The sequence below is a fragment of the Petaurus breviceps genome, unplaced genomic scaffold (genome assembly GCF_028583685.1).
Source record: "Petaurus breviceps papuanus isolate PSGF00001 unplaced genomic scaffold, PetGlider_PUasm1.0 90865, whole genome shotgun sequence".
Classification (NCBI taxonomy): domain Eukaryota; kingdom Metazoa; phylum Chordata; class Mammalia; order Diprotodontia; family Petauridae; genus Petaurus; species Petaurus breviceps.
Window position 1 is genome coordinate 1,212,690 of NW_027187367.1, and position 14,157 is coordinate 1,226,846.

Below are 14,157 nucleotides of genomic sequence, written 5' to 3' on the forward strand. Positions count from 1 at the left end.
CATTTGCTTAGGCTGTTTAGGGTTGAGACATCTGTACTCTTGATCCTCTTATTCCGAGCCACCTCCCCTGGTTTCTTTTTGAGGATTAGCGATAACAATTATCTTTCCCTTCTTTCCCACAAAATGGGGTGATTTGAAATGAGATATTGTTATGCAGAAGTTTCGAAGCGCAGGTCACAGAGTCTTTGGCATCCCTGTAATTCTGGATATTTTCCAAGATATATTCCGGGATATTCGAAGTGATGAAAGTAGACGCAGAGTAAAGCTGCAGCAGAGGCTGAGGGTGGAAGGTGGGAGGGCGAGGTGGGAAAGAGAATTGTCTAGTCTAATCCCATTTTGAGGCCAAAAAGGGAAGTGACCCGAACAAACATTGAGCAGCAATTTAGTGTCAAATCAAAGAGCTGCGCTTGTCTCCTGACTCTGGGTCCAGTTGAAGTGTACTGTGGTAAGGGAACAGATAGGAGTCGGGGTGGGAATGGGGGAAGCAGAGCATACTAGATGGAAAATGCACCTACTAAAAGAAAATGGAAGTGGTAAGAGGAAGTGGGGGAGCTGGGCAGGAGTAGAAGGAAGCAGATTCTCTAGCTTCCTCTTTCTCCCCTTATCAGTCGCCCCCGACACTAAATACTCTCTCGGGTTACCCCACCCTACTTTTCAAAAGTTCTTGGGCTAGTGATTCAGCTTCTTAGGGTCTTGGAATTTAGGGAGGCTGGTTGTCCTTTTACTCTGGATGGATGCAAGTCTCTTTCCTAATTATTTTCCCTGCTGCATATAATCCGCTGACAGCAGAGAACAGGACCTTCCTGAGACGGGCAGGGGGGCGGGGTGAAGGTGGTGGCTTGAGTTAGAAAATGGGCAACTGGAGAGCCCAGAATCCTGAAGTCCGTGAGAGTAAGGACTGGATTCCGCTAGCTGGGGCCTCTTTTCCCCGCCTGGGTAGTCAATGAGCACCCACAGCTTAAAATATAGGGCGTGGCACCAAGAAAGCTTTGGAACTCCCGTAAGCTCCACTCCGCCCCATTCCGGGGCGAGACGCGACGGCTGGGTGGGGCTGAAAGGTCTGGCCCGAAGCTAGATGCCCCCGCCCCCGAAATTCAGAACCTGCTGGCGGCAGTTAGCTGCAGGAAGAGTCTGGGATCAGTTGGGGGTGGGGTGGGGTGGGGGTTCAGAGCTATGGTTGGGGTCGAAGTGCAGCTACACAGACTGTAGCCTGAGAACGAGCCAGGAGTGTCTTCACCTCGAGGATGGGCAAGGTGCCCGGCCGGGGCAGCAGGTGTGTTGGCGAAATCTGATGTCCGGGGGAGCAGGTCTCGGGGACTAGATGTCGGGGTGGGGGGTGGGGGTGGGGGTAGTTCATCTGCTCATCTGCGCGAACAGTGGGGAGGGAGTGGCGTAGGGAGGGATGGAGGCTGGAGACTGCAGAGCATCGAGAATTTAAGAACTTGCCTTTTAAGTCTCACCCTCCCGACCAACCCCCCCCCCCCCCACCCCCAAACGCAGCGGCCTAATTTAGCTTCTATTTTAAATGCATGTCTGGTTGTAGATAGCGACTTTAAGTTGCATGGACTGGACTCTCAAATTGAGGTAGTTGATGAAACTAAGTGGCCCAGGCCCCTTGAGCCCAGACTGAATGTATGAGTTCTGGAGGAAGAGGAGACTTAGGAAGAAAAAGGAAGAGGAGCTGAAAAGTACAGGATGTGGTCCAAAGTTAGTTAAGAAGCCTTCAGTGCATATGTCGGAGGTGGGGTCGGAGTGGAGGGGAGAAGATAGAGGCGTGGAATATGATTAGGCAAAATTGTTAGAAGGCCAAATTTACCTTTAAAACCCTTTCTTAGTTTTTATAATACGCAGGGACGCAGTGCCTCCACCTAAATTTACCTTAACCCATTGGGTCTAATTATCAACTTACACAATAATCAGTTAAAACATGATAGGGTCATAGATGTAAGAGCTGGGAGCCTCAAGTAGTTCAGGTCATGGAGGTGAGCTTCTGAAACAGAATTTGAATCTAGGGCTTCTGACTTCAGAGTCATTACTCTAAAACTTGCAGCATTTTTAGAGAATTGCAGACTAGATAAGCTGGTAAAAAACTTAGAGATCATCTAGTTGATCCTCTTATACATGAGGAAACTGGGACTTAGAACAGTGAAATGATCTCTGAAATTTCTTTTTAGTTCAGGAAAGCTATAATTCTGTAACTTACTTAATGTGTTCTCCCAACCTAGTGACATATTTGCATTTTAACTGGGATTTTCTGTAGATACAATTCCTTAACCCAAAGATTTAAAAGGGGTAGGTGACATGCCTAGGTAGGCCAACATTCCTCTCCCTTGGGATAAAGGAAATTATTGTTGTTGTTGTTATTATTAATAGCTAACATTTATATAGCACTGGATTTGAAGCCACTTGGTACAAATGCCAGATCATGTCCTTACTAATTATGCAAACATCCCAGAATCAATAGACAATCAATAAGTATTTATTAAGCTGCTTACTATGTGTAGGTATTGTGCTAAATACTGATACAAATATAAAGTAAAAACAGTCCCTGTTCTCAACAAACTTCCTTTCTATTTGGAACATATTCATACATTGGTACTTAACAAGCTAAATACAAAGTCATGTTGATAGCTAATGTTGTTCAGTTGTTTTGCAGTGGTGTCCAACTCTTCATGACTCTTTCTGGGTATTCTTGGCAAAAATACTGGAGGGGTTTGCCATTTCCTTTTCCAGATCATTTTACAGATGAGGAAAATGAGACATACAGGGTTTAGTGACTTACACAGGGTCACACAGCTATTAAGTGTCTGAGGTCATATTTGAGTTTGGGAAGATGAGTCTTTTTATATGACAGCTACTATACTAAATGCTTTGCAAATATTATCTCATTTTATCCTCACACCAACCCTGGGACGTATTTTTACAGTTGGGGATACTGAGGTTTAGTAACTTTGCCTAAATTCACACTATTAAGTGTTTGAGGCAGGGTTTGATCTGAGGTCTTTCTGATTCCAGTCGCTGCACTCTATATCCACTTAGCCATCTAGTTGCCCCAGTAGAGGAGAAGTATCCTTTAGTAGGGGTTTTTACCCCTTCTTTTACTCTGGATCTCTTTGGCAGTCTTTATTATGGAACCCTTATAAGAATAATGTTTTCAAATGCAAAACAAACAAATGGCAACAAAGGATTACAATGGAAACCAACTATATTGAAATATATTATATATATGTATTCATGTATTTATATAATGTGTTATATATCTTAGATATAATACATGTACATATTTTATGTCACTAATATATAAAATAATTATATAAATATATATTTATTATACAATACCTATTTATGTATGTATATATACACACACTCAGTCCAAGGTCTGAACCTTGAGTTATGAATCCCTAGTAGAAGGTAAGTATATGGGGGACCAGGAAAGTCCTCTTAGAGGAGCTGCTGGCTTTTGAGGTGTCTTAAAGGAAGCCATGTATTTTACAAGGTGGAGGTTAGGAGAGAAGGAGCATTTCAGGCATGGGGGATAGCCAGTGAAAAGGCACCGAAACAGGAAATGGAGCATAGTGGAGCACTGTGAAGAAAAGCAATTGATCATTGTTAAGAGTTTTAAATGTCAACTAGAAGAGATTATATCTGATATTAGATGTTATATAGGGGCAAACACAGATTCTTGGGGCACTCTTCTCTCCAGAAGCCATGCTTTCCAGTTCTATCATTGCTCCATGAAGGGATATATATATATTCCCATATGACCTATTTCCTGTCACCAAAGCCATTGGAGTCTGTTGAGAGGTGAGGGGGGGATCTAGTCAGATCTGCGCTTTAGGAAAATCACTTTTGACAGCTGTGTGGAAAATGGATTGTAAGGGAGAGACTTGAAGCAGGGAATTTAATTAAATCGTTTTTACAGAAGTTCAGGTGAGAAGTGATGAGGGCCTGAACTAGGGTAGTGGCTTGTTAGTAGTCAAAAAGGGACATTTTGAGAAATTTTGCAGAGAAAGAAATTTCCAGATTTGGCAACTGATAGGATATATGATGTGAAAGACATGACTGGAAAATGACGCTAAGATTTTTAGAAGAATGGTGGTACCTTTAACAGTAATAAGGGGATATCACTATTGGAAGGGAAAATCAGAGGCCCTCTAGTCCAGCTTGTGTATGTCAATAAGGATTTTCTCTATAATAAAACTGACAAATAGTCATCTAGCCTTTCTTGAAGACCTCAAATGAGGGAGGACCATTATCTCTTAGGGCAGCCCATTTTACTTTTGGATGCCTTGGATACATTTTTTATTGAGCCTTAATTTGCTTTTTTCCAACTTCTACCCCATTGTTCTTAGTTCTGCCTTCTAGAGCCAAGCAGAACAAATCTACTTCTTTCACATAGTCTTTTGAACTCATGGAAACATCTTTCATGTGCTCTACTTCTCTGGAGGTCTCCACGTCTCTGGCCTATACATTCCCAATTCCTTTAACAGAGTCTCAGAGAAAAGAGCTAATTTGCTTTTAGCCTGCCATTGGTGACATTGGTGACATATATTTAGCTCACAGTCCATTAAACACCCCAGATCTTTTTCAGAGAAATTTCTGTATGACTCTGCTACTTCCCCATCTTATGCTAATAAAGTTGACTTTTTTGAACCCAGGTATAAGACTTTACCTTTATTCAAGCTAAATTTCATCTTAATGTTGTTGCTGTTCATTTGTTAAGTCATGTCTGACTTCATGACCTGGTGGATCATAGTACACCAATACTGTCCATGGGGTTTTCTTGACAGAGTGGTTTGCCATTTCCTTCTCCAGTTTAAGTTACCTGGGCAGAGTCACATGGCTAGTAAGTATAAGAAACTGGATTTGAACTCAGATCTTTTTGACTCTAGGCCCAGTGCTCTGTCCCAGGAGTGGGGAACCTGCAGCCTTGAGGCCACACATGGCTTTTTAGGTCTTTGGGTGTGGCCTTTTGACTGAGTCCAAGTTCTACAGAAGAAATCCTTTTATTAAGGGGATTTGTTCTGTAAAGTACAGATTTAGTATTATTGGTAGAGCTGAGAATCAGTGCTATCCTTTTGGAAAACTATTTGGAATTATGTTTTTTTAAAAAAGGGATTAAAATGTCTATATCCTTTGACCTAGAGATTTTATTATTAGGCTCATACCCCAAGGAAGCTATTGATCAGAGGAAAAGCCCCATATATACCAGAAGGTAGCAAAGCTTTATTGCAAAAAAACCTCTTATGCTGAAATATTTATAGCTATTTGTGATAGCAAAGAATTGGAAACAAAGTAGATGCTCATTAATTGGAGAATGACTAAACAAATCATGATGTATGATAGTAGAATCTTACTGTGCTGTAAGAAATGATGACTGATGAATATAGAGAAGCATGGAAAGATCTAAATTAACTAATACACAGTGAAAGAAGCAAAGCAAAAAAGAAAACAATATATCCAATGATGACAATAATATACATGGAAAAACCGCCAAAATATCAGAAATGAATGCTGCAGAATTATAAAGCATAAGAGAATAAGAATGGCCAAGTGCAGAGACAGAGAGAATCCCATCCCCTTGCAGAAGTAGGTCTAAAAGTATTATACATTTAGCACTTTTTCAGGCTTTTTAGATGTGTTGATCTGTTATATTGATTTTTTCCCTCTCTTTATCTTTAAAAATACTTTGTTATACAGAATAGCTCTCTGGGGAGAGGGGAGGGAAAATTAAAGTGATGTAAAAAAACCAAAGACATCAAAGAAATTATTGTCTTAAAAAAAAAAAAAGATACAGTTCCTTTAATCCAAGGGCTATCTTTACTTTTGTGTTTGCTTCCCCAAAATGCTTGATAGTGAGCTCTTAGTAATATTTTTTCATTCATTAATTTAACCTCCTCTTTGTGTTCAATATCACTCAGAAAAAATACTTCTGCTGTTATTCCTATCATTCCTTTGTTCTTTTGGTTTGCTTATTTCCCTATGCAAATTATTTCCTTATTTCTTATTGATTCCCTTATTTCCCTTCCTTCATGCAAATATTTCCTCATTTCTTTGAATTTTTTTTTAAAGCAATTGGGGTTAAGTAACTTGCCCAAGGTTACATGGCCAGTTTTTTTTGTGTGGGTGTTAAGTATCTGAGGCCAGAACCGATCCCACAGGGCAGGCTCTCTTACTCACTGTGCCACCTAGCCGCCCCAATTTCTTTCAGTTTTTGATATTCACCATTTCTTACTGCACAATAATACTGTTCCATTCATTGAGTGAGGCTGAGGCCTGGATCTTTCATTTCACTGGTGAAGGGAGCTCCTCACAGGGTTGTTGTGAAGATCAAATGAGGTTCTGTTTGTAAAGTGGCACATTGTAAAGGCACAGTGCTTGGCACATGGTAGGTGCTTAATAAGTGCTTGTTTCTTCCCCCTTCCTCCCTCCTGCCTTATTCCTGGAAAGGAATGTCTTCTACCAAAGCCTGGAGCACTGAGAAGCTAAGTAATTTGCCTGGGGTCACCTGTAACCTAGTGGTAGAGGATGGTCTTCCTGGTTCCAAGATCATCTCTCTCTCCACTATTACCCAGTGCCTCTATTCCATCTCTTCTCTTGAGTCCTGACCAACTTTTCCCTGGATATTCCCACTTCCCCCATACCTTCCTCTCATCTTCTTGCACAAGAGGAGTTCCTTTGTATTCTCTTAGTATCTATGTTTATTTACTAATGAGGGAATGAGATTTTACCCCTTAAATATTATTTCATGTAGCCTATTTACTTTCTCACTGATTTTTCCCCCATTGCTATCTTAGTTCTCTCAATGTCTCTCAGTGGGCAAAGTGTGTGTTTTTTTAAGTTAATCAAACTATGCACAGGATTCCTCCACCCTATGTCTGTGTTCTTGTCTGTCCCTATTTGTTGTTGTTTAATCATTTTATTCAGGTTTGACTCTTCTTGACCCCCTTTTGGGGTTTTCTTGGACAAAGATACTGGAGTGGTTTGCCATTTCCTTCTCCAGCTCATTTGAAAGTAAGGAAACCAAAGCAGACAGGATTAAACAACTTGCCCAGGGTCATGTAGCTAATAAGTGTCTGAGACCAGATTTGAACTCTGGTCTTTCTGACTTCATACTGCACGTTATATCTACAGCACCACCTGTCTCTTGTCTGTCCCTAACCACTTGAAAATGAAATGCCCCCATTTCTTTATGTGATTCCTGTACACTCTTGCCAATTAAATTTTTATTGTTCTTCTACACTCCATTTTTGGAGGTTTTTGAATTTGCTGCACTCTCAGAGGACTTTGCAGAATTTATTGTAAGTAAATACCTTCCTCATGGGGATATTGATTCCATTTTCTTTGTTGCAAAATACTTATTCATTATATGGATCCTTTATTTTTTAATGGCGTGTTCATTTTTCCTCCATAGTCAGCTTTTATCTGTCCTTACCTATCATTCTGTTGATTTATCTATGGTTTCTTTAATATAAACATAATCTTGTAGCCAGTCATTTCCCTCCTGTAAACCAGAGTTTTTGTTTCTCTCCCTCATCCCTTGCTTCCTCTTCTATGTTCTTTTGGATCACAGGGGTTTGACATAATGTGTGACCTTGAAGGAGTGAGAGTGACCTGTTGGGACACTGATTCAAGGAGACTCTGAGAGGCCACTGTAGATGGACTATTCTTTACCTTTCTCAGTTTCACTTTTCTAGTCTTTACTCTCTATTCTGAGATTGACTTTTCATTTCCTACTTTTACTCTGGGACCAGTCAGGTAGAGTTTTGGGAGGATCCCACAGAACAATGGTAGGGGTGGGAGGGAGAGAGGAGGCTCTGGCAAACTTTTGTAATTGGGACTTTCCCCCACCTTTCTTTCACTACTTCTGGAGTGCCTATTTCCTCCTGTATAGTAATAAATTGTTGTATTACTGGGCCTCTCCTTCCTCCAGAATTTGTTCTGAAGACTGCATACTTCTCCAAAGCAACCTTCTTCTTTCCACCTACTCACCTTACTTTTCTCTAGAACCTTGGAATAGTTCTTAATTACAGTTTTCTGATTGTCCCTCTTCCCTTCCTCCTCCCCCCCCTCCTCCCTCTGGAATGAGCTCCCTTAGGACCCCGTCAAGGGATTACTACTGAAAGTCACACCTAAAACTGCAGCTATGAGAAGGACCAAGAAGTCCCCTACAGTCTAGTGTGGCTATGGTGTCAGAGAGAAGGGAAGCTGGTGGCAATAGAGGGAGGTGAGAGAGCTGATTTTAGGATATTTACCTTGTATCAGGTTCTTTCAGTTAATCGAGTATTTAATAAGTGCTAACTATGTGTCAGGTACTGTGCCAAACAGTTGGGGTATAAAAAAAAGTCTCTGCCTTCAAGGAGTTTTCATTCTAATGGAGGAAACAGGTACAAGATACATACAAAGAAGGTACAAGGTAATCTTAGAGGAAAAGGCACTAGCATCTGGGAGAATGTGTAAAGCCACCTCCAGGAGGTGTCACCTGAGTTGAATCTTGAAGGAAGCCAGGGATGTGAAGAGTTGGAAATGAATAAGGAGAATATTCTAGGGATGGGTGACAGCCAATAGAAAGGCATGGAGATGGGAAATAGAGCATCATTTGTGAAAACAGTAAACAGAATAGTACCACTGTACCTTAGAATGCAATAAACAATAGGGTAGAAAGATATTATTGAGTAGGGGTCACATTTCAGCTTTCACTCTGGGAAAATTACTTCAGCATTGTTGGGGGTGGGGGAGAGGATGGAGTGGGGTTCAGCTTAAGGCAAGAGTTAGGTGTCATAATGTGCTATATTTGTAGTTAGGAAGACCTAAATTCATATCCTGTCTTAGACACTTACTAGCTATGTGACCTAGGAAAGTCATTTAGCTTCTCTCTGTTTTCTCATTTTTAAAATGAGGGAACAGGATTTGATGGTATCTACAATCCCTTCTAGCTCTAAATTTATGATCCTAGACTATTAGGAGGTTATTATAACAGTTCAGGAGAGAGGTGATGAAGGAGTGAACTAGTGTCTGTGTGACATGTGGAAAGAAGGGACTATATATGAGAGATACTATGAAGCTGGGAAAAACAAGATTTGATTAAATATGTGAGGTAAAAAAGAGCAATGAGTCTGGGATAATATTAATATTCAGTTAATATAATAATTAACTTTAAGGTTGAGAACTTAAGAACGTAGAAGGATGATGATGCACTTGACAGAAATAGGGAATTTGGAAAGGGGGGCATGTGTTTTTTTGGGAAAGAGTATTGCTTTTGACATGTTAAGTATGAAACACTTATGGTTTATTCACTTTGAAATGTTCAATAGGCAGTTTGTAATGAAGTATTGAAGCTCAGAAGAAAGATTGATGTGTGTGGGGTGTGTGTATGTGTGTCTGTGTCTGTGTGTGTTTTCAAAGATGGAGACGGGCATGTTTGTAAGTAGCAAGGAAGGAACCAGTAAATAGGTGGACACTGAAGATTGGGGGGGAGATGATAGAGAAGGCAATCACCTGAAGGAGATAGGAGGGGACATCGCAAACATAAGCAGAAGAGTTGGCCTTTCAATTTTCTCTTCATATTGCTGCTATTTTTGCCTCATTTGGGAGCATTTCTTATTTATTTGGGCTGGTGAGGGTGCTCAGTGTAGCAGTCTACTTCATTTTTCCTTCATGAGGGACCCTTTAAAAAACAAAGCTTTCCCCATCCATACTTGGCTGCCTCTGCTGTGTTCACCTACCCTTCTCTGCTTTGGCTGCTATAAACCAAATTGTCACAGCAGGGTTCAGGAAACCTCGGCTCACACCCCAGCTCTGTCACAGAAAACTTGGGCAACTTTGAGTAAGTCACTTCCCCTCTAAGGGTTCATTGTTTCTGACTGTAAAATGAAAGAGCTGAACTAGATGACTCAGAAGTTCCCTCAAGTCTCTGACTTTCTGGGTTTTTTGGTTGTTGTTTTTTTGTTTGTTTTTTGCCACGTCACTGAACCAATAAGAGCACCTGAAAATTATTGGTTAATTGAAGGAGGAGCTAAATGGGGGCAAGGGGACAGCAGTGGCGTTATGTATTTTGCATTTTTTCAGTTCTGAAGAGACTGGTTGTTGACCTAAGCAAATATGATTTCCTTGTGGGGGAGGGGGTGAGAGAGGAAGTTAAGTATTGGGAGAGCCAGCAATTGTCCTGTGACTCAGTCACATACCAGGTAACTGAAATGGGCCAGCTTGTTACAGAGTATCAGGAGGGCTGAGATATTTTTAAAGAGTTTTGGGGTGATTCACAGACCGTTAAAGGGGTCTCAGGCTTTTGTCATGAAGTTTTGAAGATGGCAAGCAAACTGTGGCAGTGTAATGCTAAGAACATTGAACTTGCCAGTAAACAGTTGAGTTTTAATCCTGCTGCTGGTCATTTAACAGTGTTGTGGCCATGGGCAAGTGACTTAACCTGTCTGGGCCTAATTTTTCCATTTATAAAAGGAATAAATAATACTTATAGTGCTTACTTCAAAGATCATGAGGATCACATGTGATAGTGATATATGTAAAGCATTTTGCAAACCTTAAAGTTCTATGTGTCAACTGTAATATTTTGTTTCCTGAAGCCTAGAGAAGAGGAATGTTTTTTTTCCCCCTGCAGAGCTAGAGAATTTAGGTGGCACAGTGCCAGATGGGGAAAGCTTTGTTTTTTAAAGGATCCCTCATGAAGGAAAAATGAAGTAGACTGCTACACTGACTACCCTCACCAGCCCAAGTAAATAAGAAAAGCCCCCAAATGAGGCAAAAATAGCAGCAATATGAAGAGAAAATTGAAAGGCCAACTCTTCTGCTTATGTTTGCGATGTCCCCTCCTATCTCCTTCAGGTGATTGCCTTCTCTATCATCTCCCCCTCCAATCATCAGTGTCCACCTATTTACTGGTTCCTTCCTTGCTACTTACAAACATGCCTAGAACACCAGGCCTAGAGTCAGGAGGACCTGAGTTCAGATTTTGTGACCCTGGGCAAGTCATTGAACTCTGCCTCAGTTTCCTAATTTATAAAATGAGCTGGAGAAGGAAATGACAAGCCACGCCAATATCTTTGCCAAGAAAATACCAAATGGAGTCATAAAGAGACTCAGACACAGCTGAAATGACTGATTAAACAAACAACAAATTATAAAGCTAGGATTCCAACCTGGGTCCTCTGACTCAAAAATCAAGGTTCTTTCTTTTAAAAAAAATTATTTATTTTTAGTTTTCAACATTCATTTCCACAAGATTTTGAGTTAGTTTTTTCTCCCTGTCTTTCCCCTACCCCAACCCAAAATAGCAAGCCTACTGAATATCCCTTCTCCCAATCTGTTCTCTCTTATATACTCCCCCATCACCCCCTGAAATTTTCTAGTAGGACAAAATAGATTTCTATACCCCAGTGTATGTATATCTTATTTCCCAATTGCGTGTAAAAAAAAAACAAAAAAAAAATTTAAACATTTATTTTTAAAACTTTGAGTTCTAGATTTTTTCTTTTCTTCCCTCCTCACCCGCCTCCATTGGGAAGATAAGCAATTCAATATAGGTTGTACATGTGTAGTTACCTAAATCATTTCCAGAGTAGTTATATTGTGAAAGATTAACTATATTTCCCTCAATCCTATCCTGCCCCCCACTTATTCAGTTTTCTCCTTTGACCCTATCCCTTTTCAAAAATGTTTGCTTCTAATTAATTACCCTCTCCCCCAATCTGCCCTCCCTTCTATCATCCACCCTCTTATGCCCTTCCCCCTACTTTCCTGTAGAGTAAGATACCCAATTGAGTGTATATGTTATTCCCTCCTTAAGCCAAATTCAATGAGAATCAGGTTGTCCCATTCCCTTTCACCTTCTTGCTCTTCCCCTCCATTGTAACAGTTTCATCTTGCCTCTTTTATATGACATAATTTACCCTCATCTACTTCTCCCTTTCTCCTTCTCCCAATTAATTCCTCTCTCACCTCTTAATTTTTTTAGATATCATCCCTTCCTATTCAACTCATCCTGTGCCTTCTATGTATACATGAACATACATATGCCCACACTCATATATATTTATATACACATATGCCCTCCTATACCTACACATATATATGTGTGTGTGTATATATATATATATATATATGTATACATATGTTCCCTTCAACTATCCTCATAACTGAGAAAAGTCTTTATGAGTTATAATTATCATTTTTTCATGTAGGAATGTACATAGTTCAACTTTAATAAGTTCCTTATTATTTCTTATTCCTGTTTACCTTCTCATGCTTCTCTTGCTTCTTGTATTTGAAAGTCACATTTTCTGTTCAGCTCTGGTTTTTTCATCAAGAATGCTTGAAAATCCTCTATTTCATTGAATGACCATATTTTCCCCTGAAGCATTATATTCAGTTTTGCCGGGTAGGTGATTCTTGGTTTTAGTCTTAGTTCCTTTGACCTCTGGAACATCAATATTCCAAGCCCTTCAGTCCCTTAACGTAGAAACTGCTAGGTCATGTGTTATCCTCATTGTGTTTTCACAATACTCAAATTGTTTCGTCCTGACTGCTTGCAGTATTTTCTCTTTGACCTGGGGACTCTGGAATTTGACTATAATATCCCTAGGTGTTTTCTTTTTGGGATCTTTTCCAAGAGGTGATGGATTGGTGAATTCTTTCCATTTCTGTTTTGCCCTCTGGTTCTAGAATATAGCTCAGTTTTCTTGAGAATTTCTTGAAGGATGATTTCTAGGTTCTTTTTTTGATCAGGTAGTCTAATAATTTTTAAATGATCTCTCCTGGATCTGTTTTCTAGGTCAGTGGTTTTTCCAGTGAGATATTTCACATTGCCTTCTATTTTTTCATTTGTTTGGATCTGTTTAATAGTATCTTGATTTCTCAAAGTCATTAGCTTCCAATTGCTCCAATCTAATTTTGAAGGAATCATTCTCTTCAGTGAGTTTTTGAAATTCCTCTTCCATCTGTCAAATTCAGCTTTTTAAGGCATTCTTCTCTTCACTGGCTTTTTGGGTCTCTTTTGCCATTTCAGTTAGTCTATTTTTAAGGTGTAATTTTCTTAAGTGTATTTTTGGGTCTCCTTTAGCAGACTGTTGATTTGCTTTTCATGGTTTTCTTGCATCATTCTCATTTCTCTTCCCAATTTTTCCTCCACTTCTCTTACTTGATTTTCAAAATCCTTCTTGAACTCCTCCATGGCCTATAACCAATTCAAATTTTATTGGAGGCTTTTGATGCAGTAGTTCTGACTTCTCTGTCTTCCTCCTGCTCCATGCCTTGATCCTTTTTGTCCCCAAAAAAGGATTATGTGGTCTGTTTGTGTTTCCTCTGCTTGCTCATCTTGCCAACCAATTACTTGACTTTTGAGCTCTTTGTCATGGTAGACCTCTGCTTCCAGAATGGAGAGAGCTTTGTCCCAAATCACTGGGATTTCGCACCTGCCAGAGCTATTAGGAGGCTGCCCTCTCTACAGCCCCCACAAGCTCTGGCACACTGGCCACACACCCCAGGACCACTACCCAAGACCAGGATCCAGATCTAGGCAGGTCAATACAAAGTGATTACCTTCTGAATGGTTACTTGGTCCCCCTCCAATCTGCAGGCCAGGAGCTCCTACGCCAGCCATGCTTTGGGGCTGTGCCCCACCTCCACAGCTTCTTGCCCCGGAGGCAGGAGCTAGACTTTTGTCGCCCCCCCCCCCCCCATTCCAGCAGAATTCCACACACTGACCTTTTACTTTGTCTTTGGCATTTATGGGTTGAAAATTCTGGAGACTGCCACAGCTGCTGGTGATTCACTCTCCTGAAGTCTGCTCCAGCTGCTGCTGGTCTGGGCTGCCCTGGGGCCAGAACCACAGCTCATGTGGGACTGCACTGGGCTCCCATCATGATGCAATAAACCTTTCCTGTCAACAGACTGGGCTGGTGTCAGAAGGAGATTTGTTTCTCTCTGTCTCTTTGTGGGTTCTGTAGCTCTAAAGTTTGTTTAGAGTCATTTTTTTTACATGTATTGGAATTGATTGGAGAGAGAGCTCATGCTAAGTTTGTGCTTCTACTCTGCCATCTTGGCTCTGCCCCCTCAAAGTTCTTTTTCACCAGACTAATTTACCTCTCTATAGATTCAGTTTCCCACTTGAAGAAAATCTTGTATTTATCTGCAGTGGATATT

At 40.6% G+C, this 14,157-nt stretch overlaps 1 protein-coding gene across 2 annotated transcripts in view; it reads left to right on the forward strand.

The window, feature by feature from the left end:
• Positions 1-573: 573 nt before the first annotated feature.
• PIK3R5 (phosphoinositide-3-kinase regulatory subunit 5) overlaps positions 574-14,157 on the forward strand; it is a 150,341-nt gene continuing 136,757 nt past the window's right edge. Inside the window, exon 1 of one of the 2 annotated variants that reach the window (XM_069073089.1) lies at positions 574-1,273. The gene's annotated coding sequence lies outside the window, so the exon portion shown is untranslated. The remainder of the gene's footprint in view (positions 1,274-14,157) is intronic. The other variant, XM_069073088.1, reaches the window with a different exon arrangement.